General features: G+C 42.7%; 1 long non-coding RNA gene across 1 annotated transcript; it reads left to right on the top strand.

The window, feature by feature from the left end:
- The first annotated feature begins 1916 nt into the window (after positions 1 to 1916).
- LOC117546839 lies at positions 1917 to 14346 on the top strand. The gene is made up of 2 exons (XR_004569079.1): positions 1917 to 2454; positions 13929 to 14346. It is a non-coding gene; the product is annotated as an uncharacterized LOC117546839 (long non-coding RNA).
- The last annotated feature ends 5710 nt before the right edge of the window (positions 14347 to 20056 follow it).

The following is a 20056-nucleotide window of genomic DNA, read 5'->3' as shown; positions in this document are numbered from 1 at the left end:
TTTATTCTATTCAGTTTCAAGTTTCAAGGCTTTTATTGTCAGGTGTGCATAGCTACAGTGTAGTTATGACAATACAAATCTGAGGTCACAGCTGCTTAGATAAAAGAGTTCATGCTGAAATGCAACAATATAGCGTGTGGACAAGACAGAGGGACATTAGAGCGACCTGGTTTGACGCACAGCAGCGATGCAGTGTCCTATCAGACGTGATGTTATGTTGTGTGGGCCTATCCAAACATCTCAGGAGACTGCAGCTTATCACATAAACTGAGACTCAGCCCGCCTTATCAGACTATCAGGAGGAAGGCTGCTTTCGTAAAAGACTCAAATTGAATCGTCACAAAGATGAGAACTGTGCCAATTTAGATATGTGGTATTGCCTCGTTGCGTTGGTACTGTTAAAGTGTAGTGACCTAAATAGCTACTTTTAAACGGCACAAAACGGCAAATTCAATAATCCCACTTAATTCATATTAATTTATATTATGTAAGTGTTTTAGTTGTTTGATTAATTGTTGAAGGCTTTAATATTCATCATGTTTTTATATGACCTGTTTGTAAACTTTGTACAATCCTTTACCTACAGCTTCACATCCACTTAACACTTAACTTACTCCTTGCATATAGGAATATGAGTTATCTGAATTTGTTCAGATTAGTGTGTTTCCAACGTTGTTATCCTGTGTCAAGATCGAGAGTACTTTAAACAACATATCATTACTGAATATGACACCAGATTGTTTCAGTGTCAGGGAGGAGGCTGCACTTTCTGTTTCAGTCCATCTCATCCAACATCACTCATTGACTGGTGGCCTTAAAACGCAAAAACAACACGTTCACACTTAAACTGGAGCAACCACATTTCCTTTCACATTGCTGGTTATAAACAACCAAAAAAGTTGTTGAAACGGTTGCATAAGAGAGGAGAGAGGTGTTGAGAGGTATGTTAGCACGGAAGGAATTCCAGCCTGTCACACCCTTAACATGACCGTAAGAGTCTTTGCCTATCAGTGATCAGACATGATATTGGTTTGATCTCACAGATCAATCTGATGCCTTCGAAGCAGCTCATGGCGCATGACTCCACTGTGACTGAATGAGGCCACTGTTGATTGCTCGATATGTTTTTGAGAGTTGAAACACTGTCCTACACTTTAAGCATCTTTCTGTTAAACGGTGTGTGCATGTGAAAGGCTCTGTGATATGGTCTTAAACAGTGATTCTTTCTGCTTTCTAAGAATATTTTTTCTCTATTATATTTTCCTAGAAGTATAAATATGCTAAGACCGATCTACCAAAACCCTGCTGGCTACGTTCAACACGTGAGGATTGTAGGAGTTTGTTCTTGTGATTATTCTGATTTGCATTTTGCTTACAGATGGCTGCATCCCCTCACAAAGAAGACTTAATTCTGCTGCCACACAGAAAAGTTTAAATGCTGAGCATAAGATGCAGGAAAAGGAGAGTGAAAGAGGGGTAGGATGCAGCAATGGGCAATTTGAACCACCATCTGCTCCATTCTTACAGATGTGCTAGGTGCAACATACTGCTGATATCCCTGTACCTAGTGAGACTCTAGACTTTTATTTCACCTCATGTGAAACGGGAAGTTTTATTTTAAATGTGTCTTAAATTTAGTTTTTGTTAATGTGTTTTCAAATTGAATGTAGTAATACGGAATTCTGATTTTTACTGTGTTGGAGAAATAATGTTTTCTCCACTCTGTGGGTTGTTTTAATGCACTGATATCATGTGTGGCTCTGAACTGAACCTTGCAGCTGCCTCTTCTTGTGATAGGAGGAGGCAGGGCATTTCAGGTTGTTGATATTTATGAGAAGACAGACTTGCTGTCTCCTAAATATCTCATTTCTATGAAGCGTGAAGGAAGTACGTGACTCTTTCCAGAAGACGTCACAGATGACCAATCGCAGATGACCCGACTTTACACCCGCGGCTGATATTAGCGCCACCTCGATTTACGACTTTGTTGTTATCTCCTGTGTTTTGGACTATATAAGCCTGATGTTTTTTGCTGTTCCTTTGAGCAACATACCCCGTGTGTGTGAGTTAACCCATATCCTTTGTATGTGATTTAACTCTGCTCCTTCTTGCAAGAATAAATTAGTTACCTGATCATTGATTCTCAACCTGGTGTCGAGTGATATTTTTCTAACATATTGGTCCTTCGAGCCGGAATCCAAGATCTCCTTTTTTCTCCGGGCAAACGAGCCTGACACTGTGCACAGGGAGTCGAGAGACTCTTAGAAAAAGACCCCTACCTTGTTTCCCTTACAAAGAAACAATTTGGTAAATAGGGGGGCCAGGTTACACTGGAGAGGAGAGGAGTGACGGATCCTTGAACTACCGACACAGGAGAGAAAGTCAATACAGGCACCGTTTTGGTTTCAACCCCTTGGTTCGCGGAAGGATACCAAATGAGTCCTAGAAAGACAGGTAAACTTATCTAAAGTACTTTTAAATGGTTTGTGGTTTCAAACTAGAGGCCTTGGGTATAAGTAGTTTGTGGTTCAAACTATGAGGCCAGTTTTTTTAGTTTCTTAAAAAACTAAAGGATCTTATAGTTCGTGGGTGGACTATAGGGTACATTTTCTTAGTTTTACTAAAACTATTGTGTGACTTTATAGTAGGATACAAGGTACTGCTATTTTATAGTGGGTGACTAAGTACGGCTATGGGTATTTTCTTAGTTTTGGGGAAAACTAGGACAGTTTAGTTTTCTTAGTTTTGCTAAAACTATTGTGAGTCTGTAGTACGAGGTACGGCTATGGGCATTTTCTGAGTTTTGGGGAAAACTTTGACAGTTTAGTTTTCTTAGTTTTGCTAAAACTATTGCGAGCTTATAGTTTATGCGTAAGCTATAGGGCATTTTTATTTAGTTTTGGGGAAAACTAGGACAGTTTAGTTTTCTGGGTTTTTCTAAAACCGTTGTGAGTTTTATAGTTTATGCGTAAGCTATAGGGCATTTTTACTTAGTTTTGGGGAAAACTATAGAAGTCTAATCATGGGTTCATGCTGCAGCAAGACCCATGGGAAGAAGATAGAAACAGACATAGTCATCTTATCAGGAGATGCTAAATGGATGCAGATCGCATAGAACGAGTGTGAAGAGATTAAAAAGTGGCAAAAATAAATACGACTTCCAAGGGAGGTTAGTGGTAGAGGAATGCCAACAATTGATTGATAGCATCGAGAACAAATGTAATGGGAATGGAAAAAGGGAGGAAGAAGAGGATTTATTAGGGGCTATGATGTGGTTAGCCGAAGCAAGGAAGAGAAAGGGAAAATGCTAAGGAAACAGCTAAATCAGAAAAAGAGAAATTAGAATCAGAAAAGAAGAAATCAGAAAATGAGGTTTTGTATAACTTATATCCTAATCTCCCCTATTCCGAGAAACTGGAGAAACTTGACGATCAAGTGATATGCAGACGCCGCCAGCCCCCGCCTCCGTATCTCCCTCCTGTGGAACCTGCTGTGATGCAGGAGCAATGGATAGATGAAAACCATGCACAAGCTCAACACCCCGGGGATCTCCTCGGACCCCTGGCCTCCTGCTCGTCTCACCCCTCTGCTCCCCCACCGACTCCGCTGCCTTGGCCACCCGCTCCGCCCTACCAACCACCTCCACACACCGACCCTCATGCTCCCGCGCAGAGAACAGCCGGCATGAGGGAGGAACCCAGCAACACACGGTCAGGTAAGACATTCAGAATGCCCGTTATGCCATTTATGAATATATCAGGGAATGTGACTGATTTTCTAAGGGGAGCATTTAAACTGAATGGGGTGAAATTGGCAAACAAAAGAAAAAAAAGAAACAAAAGCAAACTGCCGTGTTTTTAACACAGGATGAATCTGATTACACTTCTGATGTATGTTCTGTTGAATTGCTTTTCCGAGGTGATCAAAGTGGTGGAAGGGACGGACGAGGTGGAGGGCGAGGTGGGGCACGAGGTGGAGAACGGGGAGGAAAATTCCCGGAGGGAAGTTGCTTTTTGTGTGGCAAATTTGGACATTGGGAAAACGACTGCAGAGCAAAGAGGCCACAGGAAGGAACGGAGGACTGGGTGGAGAAGGCATGACTAGAGCCAAGTGCATCTGCAAAATCAGGTCATGTATTATCACACACAAACATAGACCCTGAACAGATGAAAAAGGTTAACGTAGAAAGTCAAACAACAGAAACAACTACAAAAACAAGATAACCCAAATCAAGATGACCTAAGACAAAATGACTCAGACCTTGACGGTGACACAGAAGCAAGTTCAGATAACGTGTCTATCAGCTCATCCGATGAGGAAGTGGATATTTTAGAATTAGGTACAGTAGAATTAATGCTGGCTCACGTAGAGAAACCATTTGTTACCTTAAAAGTAATGGGAATAGATGTAACCAGATTATGCAAAACCGTTTGTTCAGACAGCAGATTGTAAGAATGGATTTATGACGTCATGTATGACGTTTATACTCAACTACATGGGGAAAAATAGACCAGAGGCATTTTACTCCTCACAGTTGGACACCATAGCTCGAGCCATGCCCATTTGTTTACAAGCAGTAATAGCAGCCTCCATGGCAGTACAGGCATCTGCAACAATAGTGCTTTTTAGATCCTTGACTCTAAAAGTAACTCACCAGTGTCCGTACTATTGTTACAAAATAAACAAACCTATATGTCACCAGCTAGACATTTAGCATGCATGGCTACGTTGTTATCACAACCAAATCTTACTATCGAGAGATGCCAGTAGAGATAGATGGGGAGCCACATGACTGTATCGCAGAAACTGAGAACAGAGTGTTACCAAGGACAGACCTGACGGACATTCCCTTCCCAGATGCAGACATAACAATGTATGTTGACGGTTCATGTAAGAGGAATCTTGATGGAACTAATGCAACAGGCTATGCTGTAGTGACACAGACGAAACTGCTCAAGGGCGCAGCATTGCCGTCTCACTTATCAGCACAGGCAGCAGAACTAATCGCACTAACAGAGGCATGCAAACTGGGAAAAGGGAAGACAGTTAACATTTATACAGACAGCAACTATGCTTATTCATGTATACATGTTGTCGGAGCCACATATGAAGCCATTTCTGTGTTTGTTACTACATGTTTTTTGAGTCACTATAGATGGTGGGCGTGTCATTGGATTTGTGTGGTGACGTTTGTGCTTATATCCGGTTGCTTTTACCTGCGCACTTGGTAATAGATGGGGAGTGAGCTAGAGAAGGACAATTTTTGTCTGTGTGTGCACAGTATAACCCTCAGGGGACAGTTCAAACCAAAGCAGAGGGTAAAATACCGGAGCCAGTATCCATTTCAGCACATTTGCATGGACTTTATTGAACTAAATAATATGAGGGAATGAATATTGTGTTGAGTTTTTGCGCGTCCACAGTTGTTTTTTCTCTTGTTTAGTCCCTCGCGGCACTTTGTTTAAGATTACTGCCGCAATATTAAGTCAACAAAAAATACTTGTACCACAGCGTGGATCTACGGAAATCGATGCTACGGAGATTCCTAGGATCGATCTGTGACGCTGTGGAATTAAAAGGAAACATTGAAAACGCCGTGTTCGCCCGCTGTATTGGAGAGCGGCTTAAGGAAATTTCAGCGTACTGCCGGGAGGATAAAGAAAGACTGAAGGACAATCCACACAGAATCAGGACGCGAGCGGTAATGTAACTTCTTCTTCATGCGGTGTAAATGTTTGTATAGAACACAGTGTGAATAAGTTTTACTGCTGCGTGTCCATTGGGGGACTGACTTGTTTGCTTGCGTGTTATGGTTTGTGCCGCTAGAGGTTGTGTGGATTGGAGCATTTGTGTTCATTCATTAAAACATTAAAAGGATATGTCCAATAAGTGGATCAATTCAGATGTCAATGTGGGCAAAAAATGGATGAACAAAAGAGAGAGTCGATACTCACTGCCAAGGCTTTGGCAAATAAAATGGAAAAGCTTCAAAGGAACGTTAATCAAAGGTTCACAAAATGAAAAGTGTGATTAAAACAATGAAGGATCTCATGCAAAGGGGTGACAACGCCTCACAAACACAAAACTCAACTTGAACATTTGATTCAACTGGTTAAAGAAACCATCCTGTTACACAAATCTGTAATTCCTCTTCTTCCTGCAGACGAACAGGAAAAACAAAATGTATGGTTTGCCAAGACACTGAAATACAATAATGGATTTATCGACGATGTCAGGCAATGGCTTTCTGAAACTGGGAGACAACCGAGCAGCACCATTGCACATGTTCCCTCAAATGAGATATCTGATGAACACCAGCAAAGTATGTCTCATGTTTCAAAAACACTCTGGGAAAAATGTTGAAACTTCCGAAGCACAAGATGAAATAAAACCAAGTGACAGTGTTTCAAACATAGGAAGCCATTGGGTCTTGCAAGCGGAGCTCTGCTGAACCAGGTCCAGTGTTTCAACTACATCATCATGCATCAAAGCTGAGGCTGACATGGCCGCTCTCATGGCCTGACAAATGTTATTAAAAGACAAGCATGCATTGGATGAACAAGAGGAAGAGCTCAGGAAAAAGAAGGAAGAGCTCAGGAAACAGAAGGAACAGCTCAGGAAACAGAAGGGAGCAATTGGAAATGGAAGTGGAAAATAGCCGCATCAAGGGCTAAAATGAATGTGCTAAGACGCTCTGGAAGGTCTCGTGCTGCAAGTAACACATCTGTGAGTCCCAATGGCATGCATTCTTATTTGGAAAGGGGATGAAAGGAAGCCACACTCAGTGCTGGAGCAAAAACATTTGTGCCTGACACAAACAGGCCTATAGGTGGCCAGTCTGATGCACAGTTTTTCGCACAGGAGAACATGAAGTAGAATATGGACATCTGCAACATCAAGCCACAAGAAGCTCAGAGGCCAATATACATCAAAGTTCAACACAATCACATCCACAGTTACAGCACCAAGCAATCACCCAGAAGCACTGGCACCAAGCAGCAGTGCTCAGAATCCTTTAATTAATGTCTTAGAAAGACAAAATGAAATAACATCCATGTGGGTTCAGCAACAGTCTCTTTCTTTTCTGCCTAAAAGAGAAATTCAGATTTGTGATGGCTCTCCGTTTCAATATCAAGCATTCATAAGAGCTTTTGAGCACAGCATTGAGGAGAAGACTCACAACCCTAAAGACTGCCTGTATTTTCTCGAACAGTACACCAGGGGGCAGCCTTTGGAGCTTGTCAGAAGCTGTCAGCATATGGCCCATGACAGAGGATATGCCAAAGCAAAGGCTTTGCTACAGGAGCATTTTGGTAATGCACAGACAATTGTTTCAGCTTACATGGAAAAGGCTCTTTCATGGCAGCCAATAAGAGTAGAAGATGTGCGAGCTCTGCAAGCTTACGGTCTCTTTCTCTCTTCTGAGAGGATGCTGCAACGTCATGGAAGAGTTTTGAATACATGTGTGAGTTGAACATGCCTAGCAATATGCTAGCCATCATAAAAAAGTTGCCCTACAAATAGGGACAAATGGAGGAACCCTGGCCTATGACTTACAGAAAAGGCAGGGCCGGAGAGCTACATTCATGGATATTGTTAACTTCATTGAAAGACAGGTGGATATTGTGAGCGATCCACTGTTTGGAGATATACAGGATACTCCACCAGCAGCCAACAAAGATGTGAGGAAAGCTAAGTTTGAACCTTGTTCAATGATGAGGGGAAGCAGCTTTGCTACTACTATTACGACAGCGGTAAAGAAAGTGGAACCTGGAATAAGAATGAAGGAGAGAGGCTCACTAGATACAAGTGTTTGCCTGTTTTGTGGAGGTGGACATACACTGGATCTGTGTTTTCAACTGGAAAGAAAGGCTCATAGTGAGAAAATCGCTTTCTTGAGGGAAACACGGTGTGTGTGTTTTGGATGCTTGTGTATCGGGCACATGAGTAAAGACTGCAGGAAATGCCTCTCGTGCAAAGTATGCAGTCCGAAGCACCCAAGCATACTTCATATCTATCAGAAAGAGAAAGAAACTGACACAATGCAAGCTAAAGGAAAAGCTGTAATCAGTGCTCTGATCTCCGTTCAGTCCAGTGGTCTTACAGGGGCCGGTGAGCCAGATTGTACTCTCTCCATAGTGCCTATTCAAGTAAGTCTAAGAAGGGACATGAAACAATCATAACATATGCCTTCCTGGATCCTGGGAGGCTCAGCATCATTCTGCACGGAGCGGCTGATGAACAAACTGAATTCTCAGGGGAAGAAGAACAGACATTCTCCTTCGGACAATGGGTCAGGAGAAAATAGTTGGAAGTCACATTGTTTCTGACCTGCATGTGGCTGGATTAGACAGCAGTCATTATTGTGAGCTGCCTGACACCGACACCCAGAAACTATGCCAGTTCATAGAGGCAACATTCCTCGGCAGAAAGACCTTCAGAGATGGCCTCACTTGAAACATGTAATGATTACTGAGATTGATTCAGATGTGGACCTGTTGATTGTTGTGTTGTTCCTGAGGCACTGGAGCCATGGGAAGTTATTCGGAGTGTAGACGGGGGGCCATATGCAGTCAAAACTATGCTGGGTTGGACTGTCAATGGACCTCTCAGAGGGAGACAGGAGTAGTGAAATTACTTGGACAGCCAGATGTCACTGTCAATAGGATATATGTTGCAAACCTTGAAGATCTGTGGAAGCAGCAGCTAAAGGCTGATTTCCCTGAATGCAGTCAGGATGAGCAGATGGGGACCGTCAAGAGAGGACTGTCACTTTATGGAGTACGTCACAAAGTCTGCTAAGTTGATGGATGGCCATTACTGTATTGGCTTACCTTTAAGGAAAAGGGATGTTAGTATGCCAAACACAGGAGAGTAGCAGAACAACGTACACTGAGCCTCAAGAGAAGGTTTGATAAAGATGTTTCATTTCATGCTGATTACAACCGCTTTCATGAATGACATCCTTTCAAAGGGCTATGCAGAGAAAGTGCCAGTTGTGGATCTGGAATGCAGTGACGGCAGGGTATGGTATACCACACCATGGTGTATACCACCCAAAGAAGAAAAAGATCAGGGTCGTATTTGACTGTGCAGCTACATTCCAGGGAACATCGCTGAATGCGCAGCTCCTACAGGGACCAGATCTTACCAGCACACTGGTTGGAGTCATGACAAAGATTCAGAAAGGAACCTGTTGTACTCATGGCAGACATTGAAGCCATGTTCCATCAGGTTCGAGTACCAGCTGAGGATTCGGATCTGTTGAGGTTTCTCTGGTGGCCAAATGGAGATCATCATCAGAATTTAGAAGAGCACAGAATGGTTGCACATCTGTTTGGAGCTACATCGTCGCCAAGTTGTGTTCGTTTTGCCCTTAGAAAGTGTGCAGAGGACCATCGGGAGCAGTTCAGTCCCAAAGTAATCAACACTGTCCTGCACAATTTCTATGTTTGATGATTGTCTAACATCAGTGGTTTCAGAGGGAGGAGGCAGTGGCACTCTATCATGACCATTGTGCCCGTTGTGCTCAAGGGGGCTTTCATCTCACAAAGTGGATTAGCAACAGACATATCGTGCTTGCTGCTATACCTTCGATGGAGAGAGCGAAATAAGTTAAGGATCTGGACTTGGATAATGACACACTCCCTGTGGAAAGAGCATTGGACGTACAGTGGTGTGTTGAGTCAGATGTCTTTAAGTTCAAGATCATGATCAAGGACAAACCCATAACCAGAAGAGGGATCCTTTCCATGGTCAGCTCAATATTTGACCCATTAGGAATATTGGCACCTGTGGTCCTATCAGCCAAGATGATTGTTCAAGACTTGTGCAGAAGAGAACTTGGTTGGGATGATATTATACCAGCCTCAGCTGCACAAGAGTGGAAAAATTGGCTGAAGGAGCTCTGCAATCTCGAAGAGTTTAAAGTTGACAGATGCCTAAAACCGGTGGATTTTGGGGAAGTGACCTCTGCTCAGCTACACCACTTTGCAGATGCAAGCGAAGACGGCTATGGAACAGTGACTTACCTGTTATTACATAACATCAAAGGACAAGTGCACTGTGTCTTCATTATGGGAAAAGCTAGAGTGGCCCCATTGAAACCAATAACCATCCCTCAAATGGAATTGACGGCTGCCGTGGTTGCAAGTCGTATGGACAAGATGTGTAGGAAGGAGCTGCAAATGCAACTTAAAGACTCCATATTTTGGACAGATAGTACTTCCGTACTGAAGTACATCAGTAATGAGACCTTAAGGTTTTGAACCTTCGTCGCAAACAGGGTTTCAAAAATACGCAGCGTATCAAATCCATCTCAGTGGAGATATGTTCCCACCGCAAGCAATCCTGCCGACTGGGCTTCCAGGGGAGTCAAAGTGGAAACGCTCCTGAAAGATGACACATGGGTGTCTGGACCTCAGTTTCTCACTGGACCTGAAGAACAGTGGCCTGGGAACCCTGATGGTTCTGAAATGGCACCAGAAGACCCTGAAGTCAAGATAAGTCTGAATGTGAACTCTGTGCAGGTGGAAAAAGAGATGGATGCTGTAACCCGATTGATCAATCACTTCTCTTCTTGGATCCACCTGAAGAAGACAGTTGGTTGGATCCTTAGGTTGAAAAACCTGCTGCTGTGCCTTAGTCGGAAGAGGAAGCAATTGAGTCTGACTCTTGCTCAGTCTGGCTTGAATAAGGAACAACAAGACCGAGAGATGAAAAAGGAAATGCAGACTATCAAGGCTCAGGTGGTCTCTGGTTTTCTTTCTATTGAGGACCTCCGAAAAGCTGAGAAAGAAATTATCTGCTTTTGCCAAAGAAAAAGGTTTCCTGATGAAATCAAAGGCTTGCAAAAGGGAGAAGGTGTGAAAAGGACTAGTCACATCTACAAGCTCAACCCAGTACTTGAAGATGTTGTTCTGAGAGTGGGAGGACGTCTCAGTAGAGCAGCAATGCCTGAAGAATCTAAATATCCTGCTATATTGGCAAAAGATCTTCACATTTCTGACATAATTCTACGGCAAGTACACCAAGATGTGGGACACGGTGGTCGTAACCACATGCTATCTAGCCTGCGACAAAGATACTGAATTCCTGGTGCTAGTGTGGCTATAAGGAAAACCCTGTCAAAATGTATTGTTTGTCGGCGACTAAATGGAGCTCCAGGAATGCAGCAGATGGCAGATTTACCTCGAGACAGAGTTTCTCCAGATGAACCTCCATTCACTCGTGTTGGAGTTGACTATTTGGACCTTTTGAGGTCAAGCGAGGAAGGAGTACAGTTAAAAAGTATGGTGTTCTCTTCACATGCTTAACAGTAAGAGCCATCCACATCGAAGTAGCTTCATCCTTGGATACAGATTCCTTTGTTAATGCTCTTCGACGCTTCATCGCAAGACGTGGACAAGTATTGGAATACGCTCAGATAGCGTCTTTGGGTTCAAGAAAAGCGCTATAGAAATAAATATATTATTATTATTATTATAATGGAACCAACTTCGTCGGAGCTGAGCGTTAATTGAGAGAGGCAATAGAAAGGTTGAATATTGCTAAAATCAACAAACACCCTCCTTCAGAAAGGAATAAAGTGGACTTTCAATCCCCCTACTGGATCCCATCATGGAGGAGTATGGGAAAGGTTGATCAGATCTGTGAGGAAGGTTCTGAATTCCAGCCTGAAGGCACAAGAAACCTTGATGAAGAGTGTCTTCACACGGTTCTTTGTGAAGCCGAATCTCATCATCAAAAGCCGTCCCATAACGAAAGCATCCACAGATCCCAATGACTTGGAAGCACTAACCCCTAACCATCTTTTTGCTGCTAAAAACCAAGCCATCTTTTCCACCTGGACTGTTTCATAAAGAGGACATATATGCTAGTCGAAAATGGAAACAAGTTCAGTACATCTCAGACTTGTTTGGAAACGATGGATTAAGGAGTACTTGCCTCTACTCCAGGAACGACAGAAGTGGTCAAATGTCAAGGCGCAACTTCATACCAGGAGATATTGTGCTCATAGTCGATGACTCAGCACCTCGCAATTCATGGCTTACAGGAAGGATTGTACAAACCATTCCAGACAGAAGAGGACTTGTACGTTAGGTGCGAGTGAAGACAAAAACTAGCTATCTGGACAGGCCTATCACAAAGATCTGCCTTCTACAGGAGCAGAAGAGCCGTGAGGAAATTAGTGAACTTCATAGACCTTGACATTGACGTTTTTTCCGACTTTTTATTAAGTGATAGTAAAGATCACTCCAACAAACTATATATTTTTTATTTTATTTTCTATTTTTTGCCTAAAGAAGAAAAGGACACTTTAACAAAGGACGTTTTTATCCGTAAAAGTTTTTTCCTTGATTGTCTCCTACATCATTTTTCAGTTGTGTAATTATTATGTTGATATAATTAGGGGCCGGAATGTAGGAGCCACATATGAAGCCATTTCTGTGTTTGTTACGATACATGTTTTTTGAGTCACTATAGGTGGTGGGCGTGTCATTGGATTTGTGTGGTGACGTTTGTGCTTATATCCGGTTGCTTTACCTGCGCACTTGGTAATAGATGGGGGAGTGAGCTAGAGAAGGACAATTTTTGTTGACCGCACGCATACAAGGATATACGTATATGGATATGGAATATTGCATTTTTGCAAATAAAGGGTCAAACGCATACTGTGTTGGAAAGACTGAGTTTTTGCGCGTCCACAGTGTTTTTTCTCTTGTTTAGTCCCTCACGGCACTTTGTTTAAGATTACTGCCGCAATACATGTGTTTGCACAACAATGGAAAAATAGGGGGATGGTAACATCCACAAACAAACCTATTACACATGAAGATTTGATCCTATCACTTTTGGATGCAGTACAACTCCCTAAGAGAGTGGCGGTCTGTAAGTGTGCAGCACACACTACAGGGACGGACCCAATTTCCACAGGGAACCAAAAGGCAGATGAAGAGGCTAAGAAAGCAGCGCAAAGACAGTGACAGGACAATGACCAATATATTTCTGAAAATATGGAACACATTGATCATGACATCCTAAAAAGACATGCAAGTGAATGCACCTGACAAAGAAAAGATATACTGGAATAAGAAGTTGTGTGTACACAGAATAAAGAGGGGTTGTGGGAAAGTACAGAAGGCACATTTGTATTACCAAATAGCTTATTTCGATATGCAGCTATATTGAGCCATGGGTTGGACCACGGCTCAACAGTGGGGATGGTGGAAGTAATACAGAAGATATTCACAGCCTATGGCTTTACAAACTACTCTAAAAAAAATGTGTTTAGCATGTTCTGTGTGTGCACAGTATAACCCTCAGGGACAGTTCAAAACAAAGATAGGTAAAATACCGGAGCCAGTATCCGTTTCAGCACATTTGCATGGACTTTATTGAACTAAATAAATATGAGGGAATGAAATATTGTCTAACGATCATTGACATGTACTAAAAATGGATTGAAGTTTTTCCAACTAGGAAAATTGACAGTGGCCAAAGTATTGACAAATCACATTCCGGAAAAGATCTATAGTGATAATGGCACACACTTTGTAAACAAAGTAATTCAGGATTTGACAGCTGTATTTGGAATACAATTAAAACGACATTGTTCTTATCATCCACAATCAGCAGGGTTGATAGAAAGACATAATGGTACAGTAAAAGCTAAACTGAAGAAGATGATGGCCGAGACATGGAAACCATGGATGAGATGCTTAGCACCAGTGATGCTAAGCATGCACATTCTACCTAGTGCTAGAGGGCTATCACCTTTTGAAATGTTGTATGGAAGACCATATTATCTGCCTGAGTTAAAACCATTTGTAAGAGAGGACGAGAGTATAAATGAAAACACAGCAGAATATATGGCAAACATTTTGAGAAGAAAAGAGATCACAAATGTTATTGTCCCCTCTGCACAGGAAGTACCTGACACTACACAGACAGTGAAACCAGGAGAGTAAGTGTTCACCAGAGTGATAAAGAGGAAGAGCTGGCACTCGCCCAAGTGGGAGGGTCCCTACCAAGCACTCCTGTCTACACCGACTGCAGTTAGAGTGGCGGAGAGACCATCCTGGATACATCTGACTGTGAAGCTGTTTAAACCTAAAGACAGAAACTCGCCTCTACTGTGGTGAAGTCTGGCTACAAAGGGAGGTGATTCCAATAAGGGCATTTGTCTCAAACCAGTGAAGAAACCAACAGAACCCAGTAGAACTTAAAGAGTGGACATTAGCAGGGAAACAGTAACGGGTCTGAGTGATAGAAACTGACGATGTACAGAGAAAGAATTAGGCCATGGCATCCATTCGGATTACATTAAAACATGTGCCAATACAATCTACCTACCTCAGCCGTTAATGCACTGATATCATGTGTGGCTCTGAACTGTGTATGACCTTGCAGCTGCCTCTTCTTGTGATAGGAGGAGGCAGGGCATTTCAGGTTGTTGATATTTATGAGAAGACAGACTTGCTGTCTCCTAAATATCTAATTTCTATGAAGCGTGAAGGAAGTACGTGACTCTTTCCAGAAGACATCACAGATGACCCATCGCAGATGACCCGACTTTCCGACACCCGCGGCCAGGGGCGGACTGGCCATTGGGAATACCGGGAGTTTCCCCGGTGGGCCGGTGCTGTTTCTGGGCCGGAGGGCCAAAAAAAAAAAAAAGTTTATAAAAAAAAAAAAAAAATCTTTTTTTTTTGCCTAAATCCTACCGGCCCACATTTGTAAGTGTTCCAGTCCAGCCCAGTGCGGTGTGGCCAGGGTTGGGTTGTAACGGAATACATGTAACGGCGTTACGTAATCAGAATACAAAAATCAAGTAACTGTATTCAGCTCGCGTTACATTTGAAAAACAAGTAATCTGATTACAGTTACTTTCGTAAACCTGAAGTGAATACATTTTGGATTACTTATTGGAATTATTGGTGGAAAGATTTCCTCACAACATTTAATATTCATTACTAAAGGTAAAGCCGAATCATCACAGCGCACAAAACCGCGCAGATGGACCAAAAAGGGGAGCGTTTGAAAAAAATGTGCAGGTCCGCTCAGTGAAACAATAACAACGTAACATGGAGGAACAAAAGTCTGCGTTTAAATCGTGTGTGTGTGTGTAGAGGTGTGTGGTTAAAACACATCAGCCACACCGCTATTTAGACTTTCTAATGATTCTGAAGGTAAACACAGTGAAGGCTGTGCGTGAAAGGCGGTGCGTGAAAGGCACTGCACGCTCCTCTTCTCAGAGACTGAGTTAACCCTCCCGCTGCCTCCTGGTGCTGCAGAGATTTCATGAAGTGAAGGAGGTTTTCCTTCTATAAAACAGCTGCGGGCAGCAGATACTGTGAGAGTCACAGACATGAATTCATAGATCAAGGCAGACTGGTGCTCACACTCTCCTGTTTTGCCAATCCGGTGCTTAAACAAATATAGCTCTACACCCCTGGCCGAAATGTCCTTAAAATGAAGTCCGAGTTCGACATTTTAATTCATGTCCTGCCAACACTGGCAGGACAGAAGGCAACACGCCCTTTCTAAGCCATGTCCTCACATCTCAAGCTGCATCCCCAAAAAGTGTATTATGTTGTTACAACAGGGTTCAGGGGGAGTGGCTGTACGGCTGTACCCGTAAGATAGAAAATGGGGAAGTGATGTCTGACTCAGAGGTCGCGCGGCTGTGGAGAAGAACGTGTTGCCCACATTCTGTTTCTGAGTTTAGGCTAGTTAGCTAGCAGGTTTATTGTTTTGGGTGCAGTCACTTTTGCCTCCATTTGCTGTTCAAATAAATGTTGAAAGAAAAAGTTAATCTGTTTACAGTTCTGTTGTATATGGGTGTTGAAGAAGAAGAATTGGGAGGGATGAAACCCTCTTTAATGGTCACACATGCAGAGCACACAGCACACACAGTGAAATGTGTTCTCTGCTTTTAACCCATCCTAGTACCAGGAGTCTAGTACTAGGAGCAGTGGGCAGCTATTGTACAGTGCCCGGGGAGCAATGGGAGTGAGGGGGGAAGGGGGATGTCCGGTGCCTTGCTCAAGGGCACCACGGCAGGGCAGGAGGTGAACTGGGACATCTCCAAGTAGAAGTCCACACTCCAAATAGGTCTGGTCGGGGACTTGAACCGGCGACCCTACGGCTCACAGTCCAAGGCCCTACTGACTGCCATAGATTTAGTCCCTAATTTTGCTCTCAAAATGGACCAGATTGATGCATTTAACTTCAACATTTAAAAAAAAATCTTCCCGGAGGAGCTTGCCCCCGGACCCCCCTAGAGGAGGTGAGGTCCAGCACCTGCTCACACCCCCTGTTAAATTGTCTCACCCACATTGAGGATGCTTCCTACGCCCATGTTTTATTCCATGTGTCAAGTCAGACAAATTGGGTCAAAATGTTATTGCATCAATGATCTGTTAACATTAAAATCACTAAATATATGCCGTAACTATTTTGCTCTATGCAACTCAAGGGCTCAGGTAATGTGATTACTATATGAATAATGGTCCAAAATAACATTAAATGCATTTAATGTTTAATGTTAAGTAACATACTTTCGTCGCTGGCCGGCCGATACATGCCGCGCATTAAGTGGGCCTGTCTGTCAATTAATCCCCAGGCCACTTTTTTCCCCCAGTCCGCCCCTGCCCGCGGCTGATATTAGCGCCACCTCGATTTACGACTTTGTTGTTATCTCCTGTGTTTTGGACTATATAAGCCTGATGTTTTTTGCTGTTCCTTTGAGCAACATACCCCATGTGTGTGAGTTAACCCATATCCTTTGTATGTGATTTAACTCTGCTCCTTCTTGCAAGAATAAATTAGTTACCAGGGGCCTCATTTATAACGCCGTGCGTAGGATTCACGTGGGAAGGTTGCTTAGTGCTTACGTAGTAGAAATCCAAAAAATAGGTACAGACATTTTCCGATTCACCAAACATTGCGTACCGGCGAGGAAAGTGCGTGCAGCACTTCCTACGCCGGTTTCCCTTTATAAATCACAATCGACTGGAAATGCGGTGCAGCTTTTGCGGGCTTCACGTAACGCCCATATTTGCCTATAAATAGTCAAAGAAACGCCCATTCATTCATTCATTTTGACTGACTTTATGAAGAAGATAGCAGGAAATGACGACAGAACAGCTAAAAAAGACATCTCACACCGTGTCAGATTTTGGTTAATTTGGGGAGGTCGAGATAAATCATATTGTTTGTTGGATGCCGTTTGAACCAGAGTAGCAGCATGGAGGTCGGATCGTCACCAAAATAAATAAATAAGTGGTCCGAAAAAGGTTCATGACAAAAAAAATACACATAGCCTTCCTCAGGCAGTGTGTTTGTACCGGGGACAGGAGACACCCCCTTGATGAGAAACTGTAAGAAATGATCGGGGAATCCCTCCGGAGTGGAGTCATGACGACTGGATCTGAATTAAGTTTTCGTATTTGGTGGTTTGTGTCCCAGCTGTCGATCAGCTGTGCGCAGCGTCTCCACTGCAGCAACTCTATATCCACCAGTTAAAGGAAATACAACTAATGTGTTGTGTTATATTAGCTGTACAATTTACCACATATGGTGTTCTTAGTTTCCATACCTCCTGTGTTTTATGAGCGACTTATCAAGTCTTAGCAAGCGGCATAAAACATGATTAAACATGGTAGTGTGGTGACACCATGTGGGACCATAATTCACCTTGCTTATTGTGTTGCCACACGGACCCTTTAGTGGGGAACACCTGTAGCTTTAGCTGCCATTCCTGCTAGCTCATCAGGCAGAGCAGTGCATGTGTTAACCTCTCTGATATTAATGGATAATAAAGATTGGAACTCCATTCTTAATACACCGCCTCCGACTCTCTTTTCACGGCACTACACTGGTGACCCTGACTTTTCCGAGAAAGTTTCCGGAAAATTAACGAACATGGCTGAGCGCGATGTTTTCATAAAGCTGCCGGAATTCTGGGAGCACGCCGCGGAGGCATGGTTCGCACACGTGGAGGCACATTTCGCCTGCCGACAGGTCCGTGACGGGGATCTGAAATACTACCATGTGGTAGCAACGCTGGGGAGCTCCACGTCGTCCAGGTTGGTGGGATTTATCACAGACCCCCCACACCATGGCAAATATGAGGCGATTAACCTCTTAAGCCCTGAGCCTGTTTTTCAGGTTTCAGGCTCGAAAATGCCACTAAAACAACAAAGACTATATCTTCACTTCTAAAAGGGGTAAATTAATAATATTTTCTCTCAAAGCAAGGTTACATCTGTGAGTTGGATGTAGAAGTGTCAGAATCAATATAGATGTTTTTATTTTAAAGTAAATTCAGATGGAACACAGTAAAAACATGTAAATTCTAATGTCCGCCTAAAAAAAACTCATTACTTATAGTGAAAACCACCCTTGAATGATGGGCTAGTAGACTAAAAGCTTTAGGAATCCAAACTATAACATAATAAGTACCCTGTATCAAGATTGATGCAAAACAAGTGAAATTTGACCTTTTTAGAGAGGTTTAGAAAAATAAAGTCCAAGCGGACTCACCTCTGGGTAATTTGGGAACCATCAGTTCCATTTGAACTTTTTCACTGTAAAAATCATTTTATTACTTTGAATTATCACTGTAGGTATTCATTCCATCCAAATACAACTGTTGTGAACAAATAAATAAAAATAAAACAGATAATTCTGTTATCCTCTGAGCCTCTGAATTAGCCCAGAGCGAAAAATGCTAACCTATTACTGCACCGAAAATCACTCCTAGCTCCCTTATTACTTATCCTAGCTGCACATCCAACACATCGTTTATGATCGTAAAGACACAGAATCTAACGGTGCCCACCTCAACACTGAAAGATACAAACTTGCGACGTTAATAAACAAAAACGCAGTAGGGCCTGGCTCATTTCGTGGCATCTGCAGGCAGTGGCAAGTCCTTCCACAGGGTTCGTACGGGTGCTTGAAATCCTTGAAAATGCTTGTAATTTGACGTGGTGTTTTCAAGGTTGGGAAAGTGCTTGCATTTTGGGAATGGTGCTTGAAATTGAGATAAAGTGCTTGAAAATGTAAATGCTTTACTTTTACAATAAATTGCTGTCTGACTGAATAGTTCGCTTTTTAGATTAAAAGAAAATAATTGCTTCGCTTCTACATAAAACAGCTCCGCTGCGGCCTTCCCGCGCTATGCGCGCGACCTGCAAGTGTTTGTGTTGCGTGTGACCTGGGCATTCTGATGAGTGTGATAGATGACTGTGTGCCAGGAGGTTGCAGTTTCAACAAGCGTTGGCTAGCAGAAGACAAATACAAGTCATGGCTAAGACGAAGGTCAAGCCCACAAGTAGCCTCCTGCAAAGTTTGCAAAAATAACAATGCGAGAGTCTGCGCTGACGAGGAACATGAAAGGTACGCCGTAGTAGAGCATTTTAGATTAGGCTAACGTTGCATGTTACGTTTGTTTAAGCTAACGTTAGCAAGCTGAATAGCGAACTCGATTGAGGGATAATAATAATTGCAGGGGACAATCATTTCAGAGGAGCGTACCTATGTTATGTGCGTTACAGTCGCCATCCTGTGGTGTTCAGAGGATGAAGCACTCACGGCATTTCGTGTTATAGTCACGAAATATAATCTATTGATTCGACACAGAGCGATTTTGAAAGCAATGTATTTCTACTGGTAGTATGTTTCGTGCCTAAAACCAAATGTGACTTGCTCTATCGAAATCAGTCACATTGACCCGAAGACACATTTTCGTTTGTATTACTGGTCTGGGGGAAGCTCGCGAGTGCGTTTGTGTATTTTTGCGTTTGTGTACCGGGTAAACACTTACAAGAAACACCGGCCGTTGTTATGCTTGCTGTGATGTTACATTGATGTTACGTTCTCTGCTTGTAATTATGCCGAAGCTTCAAAGTTTTATTTATCATCTGAATTTGCCGAAACAAGTTTAATATTCTGAAAGCCAATACTTTGTTTATTTGAAAACAGATGAAAACAAACTGTCTTTTATATAAAATTGAAGTATTATACAAGTAAAACTACATTTTGCTTT

This window comes from Gymnodraco acuticeps, unplaced genomic scaffold, assembly GCF_902827175.1.
Source record: "Gymnodraco acuticeps unplaced genomic scaffold, fGymAcu1.1, whole genome shotgun sequence".
Classification (NCBI taxonomy): Eukaryota; Metazoa; Chordata; class Actinopteri; order Perciformes; family Bathydraconidae; genus Gymnodraco; species Gymnodraco acuticeps.
Note: the sequence above shows the minus strand (reverse complement) of the source record. Positions and strands in the feature narration are given on the sequence as shown.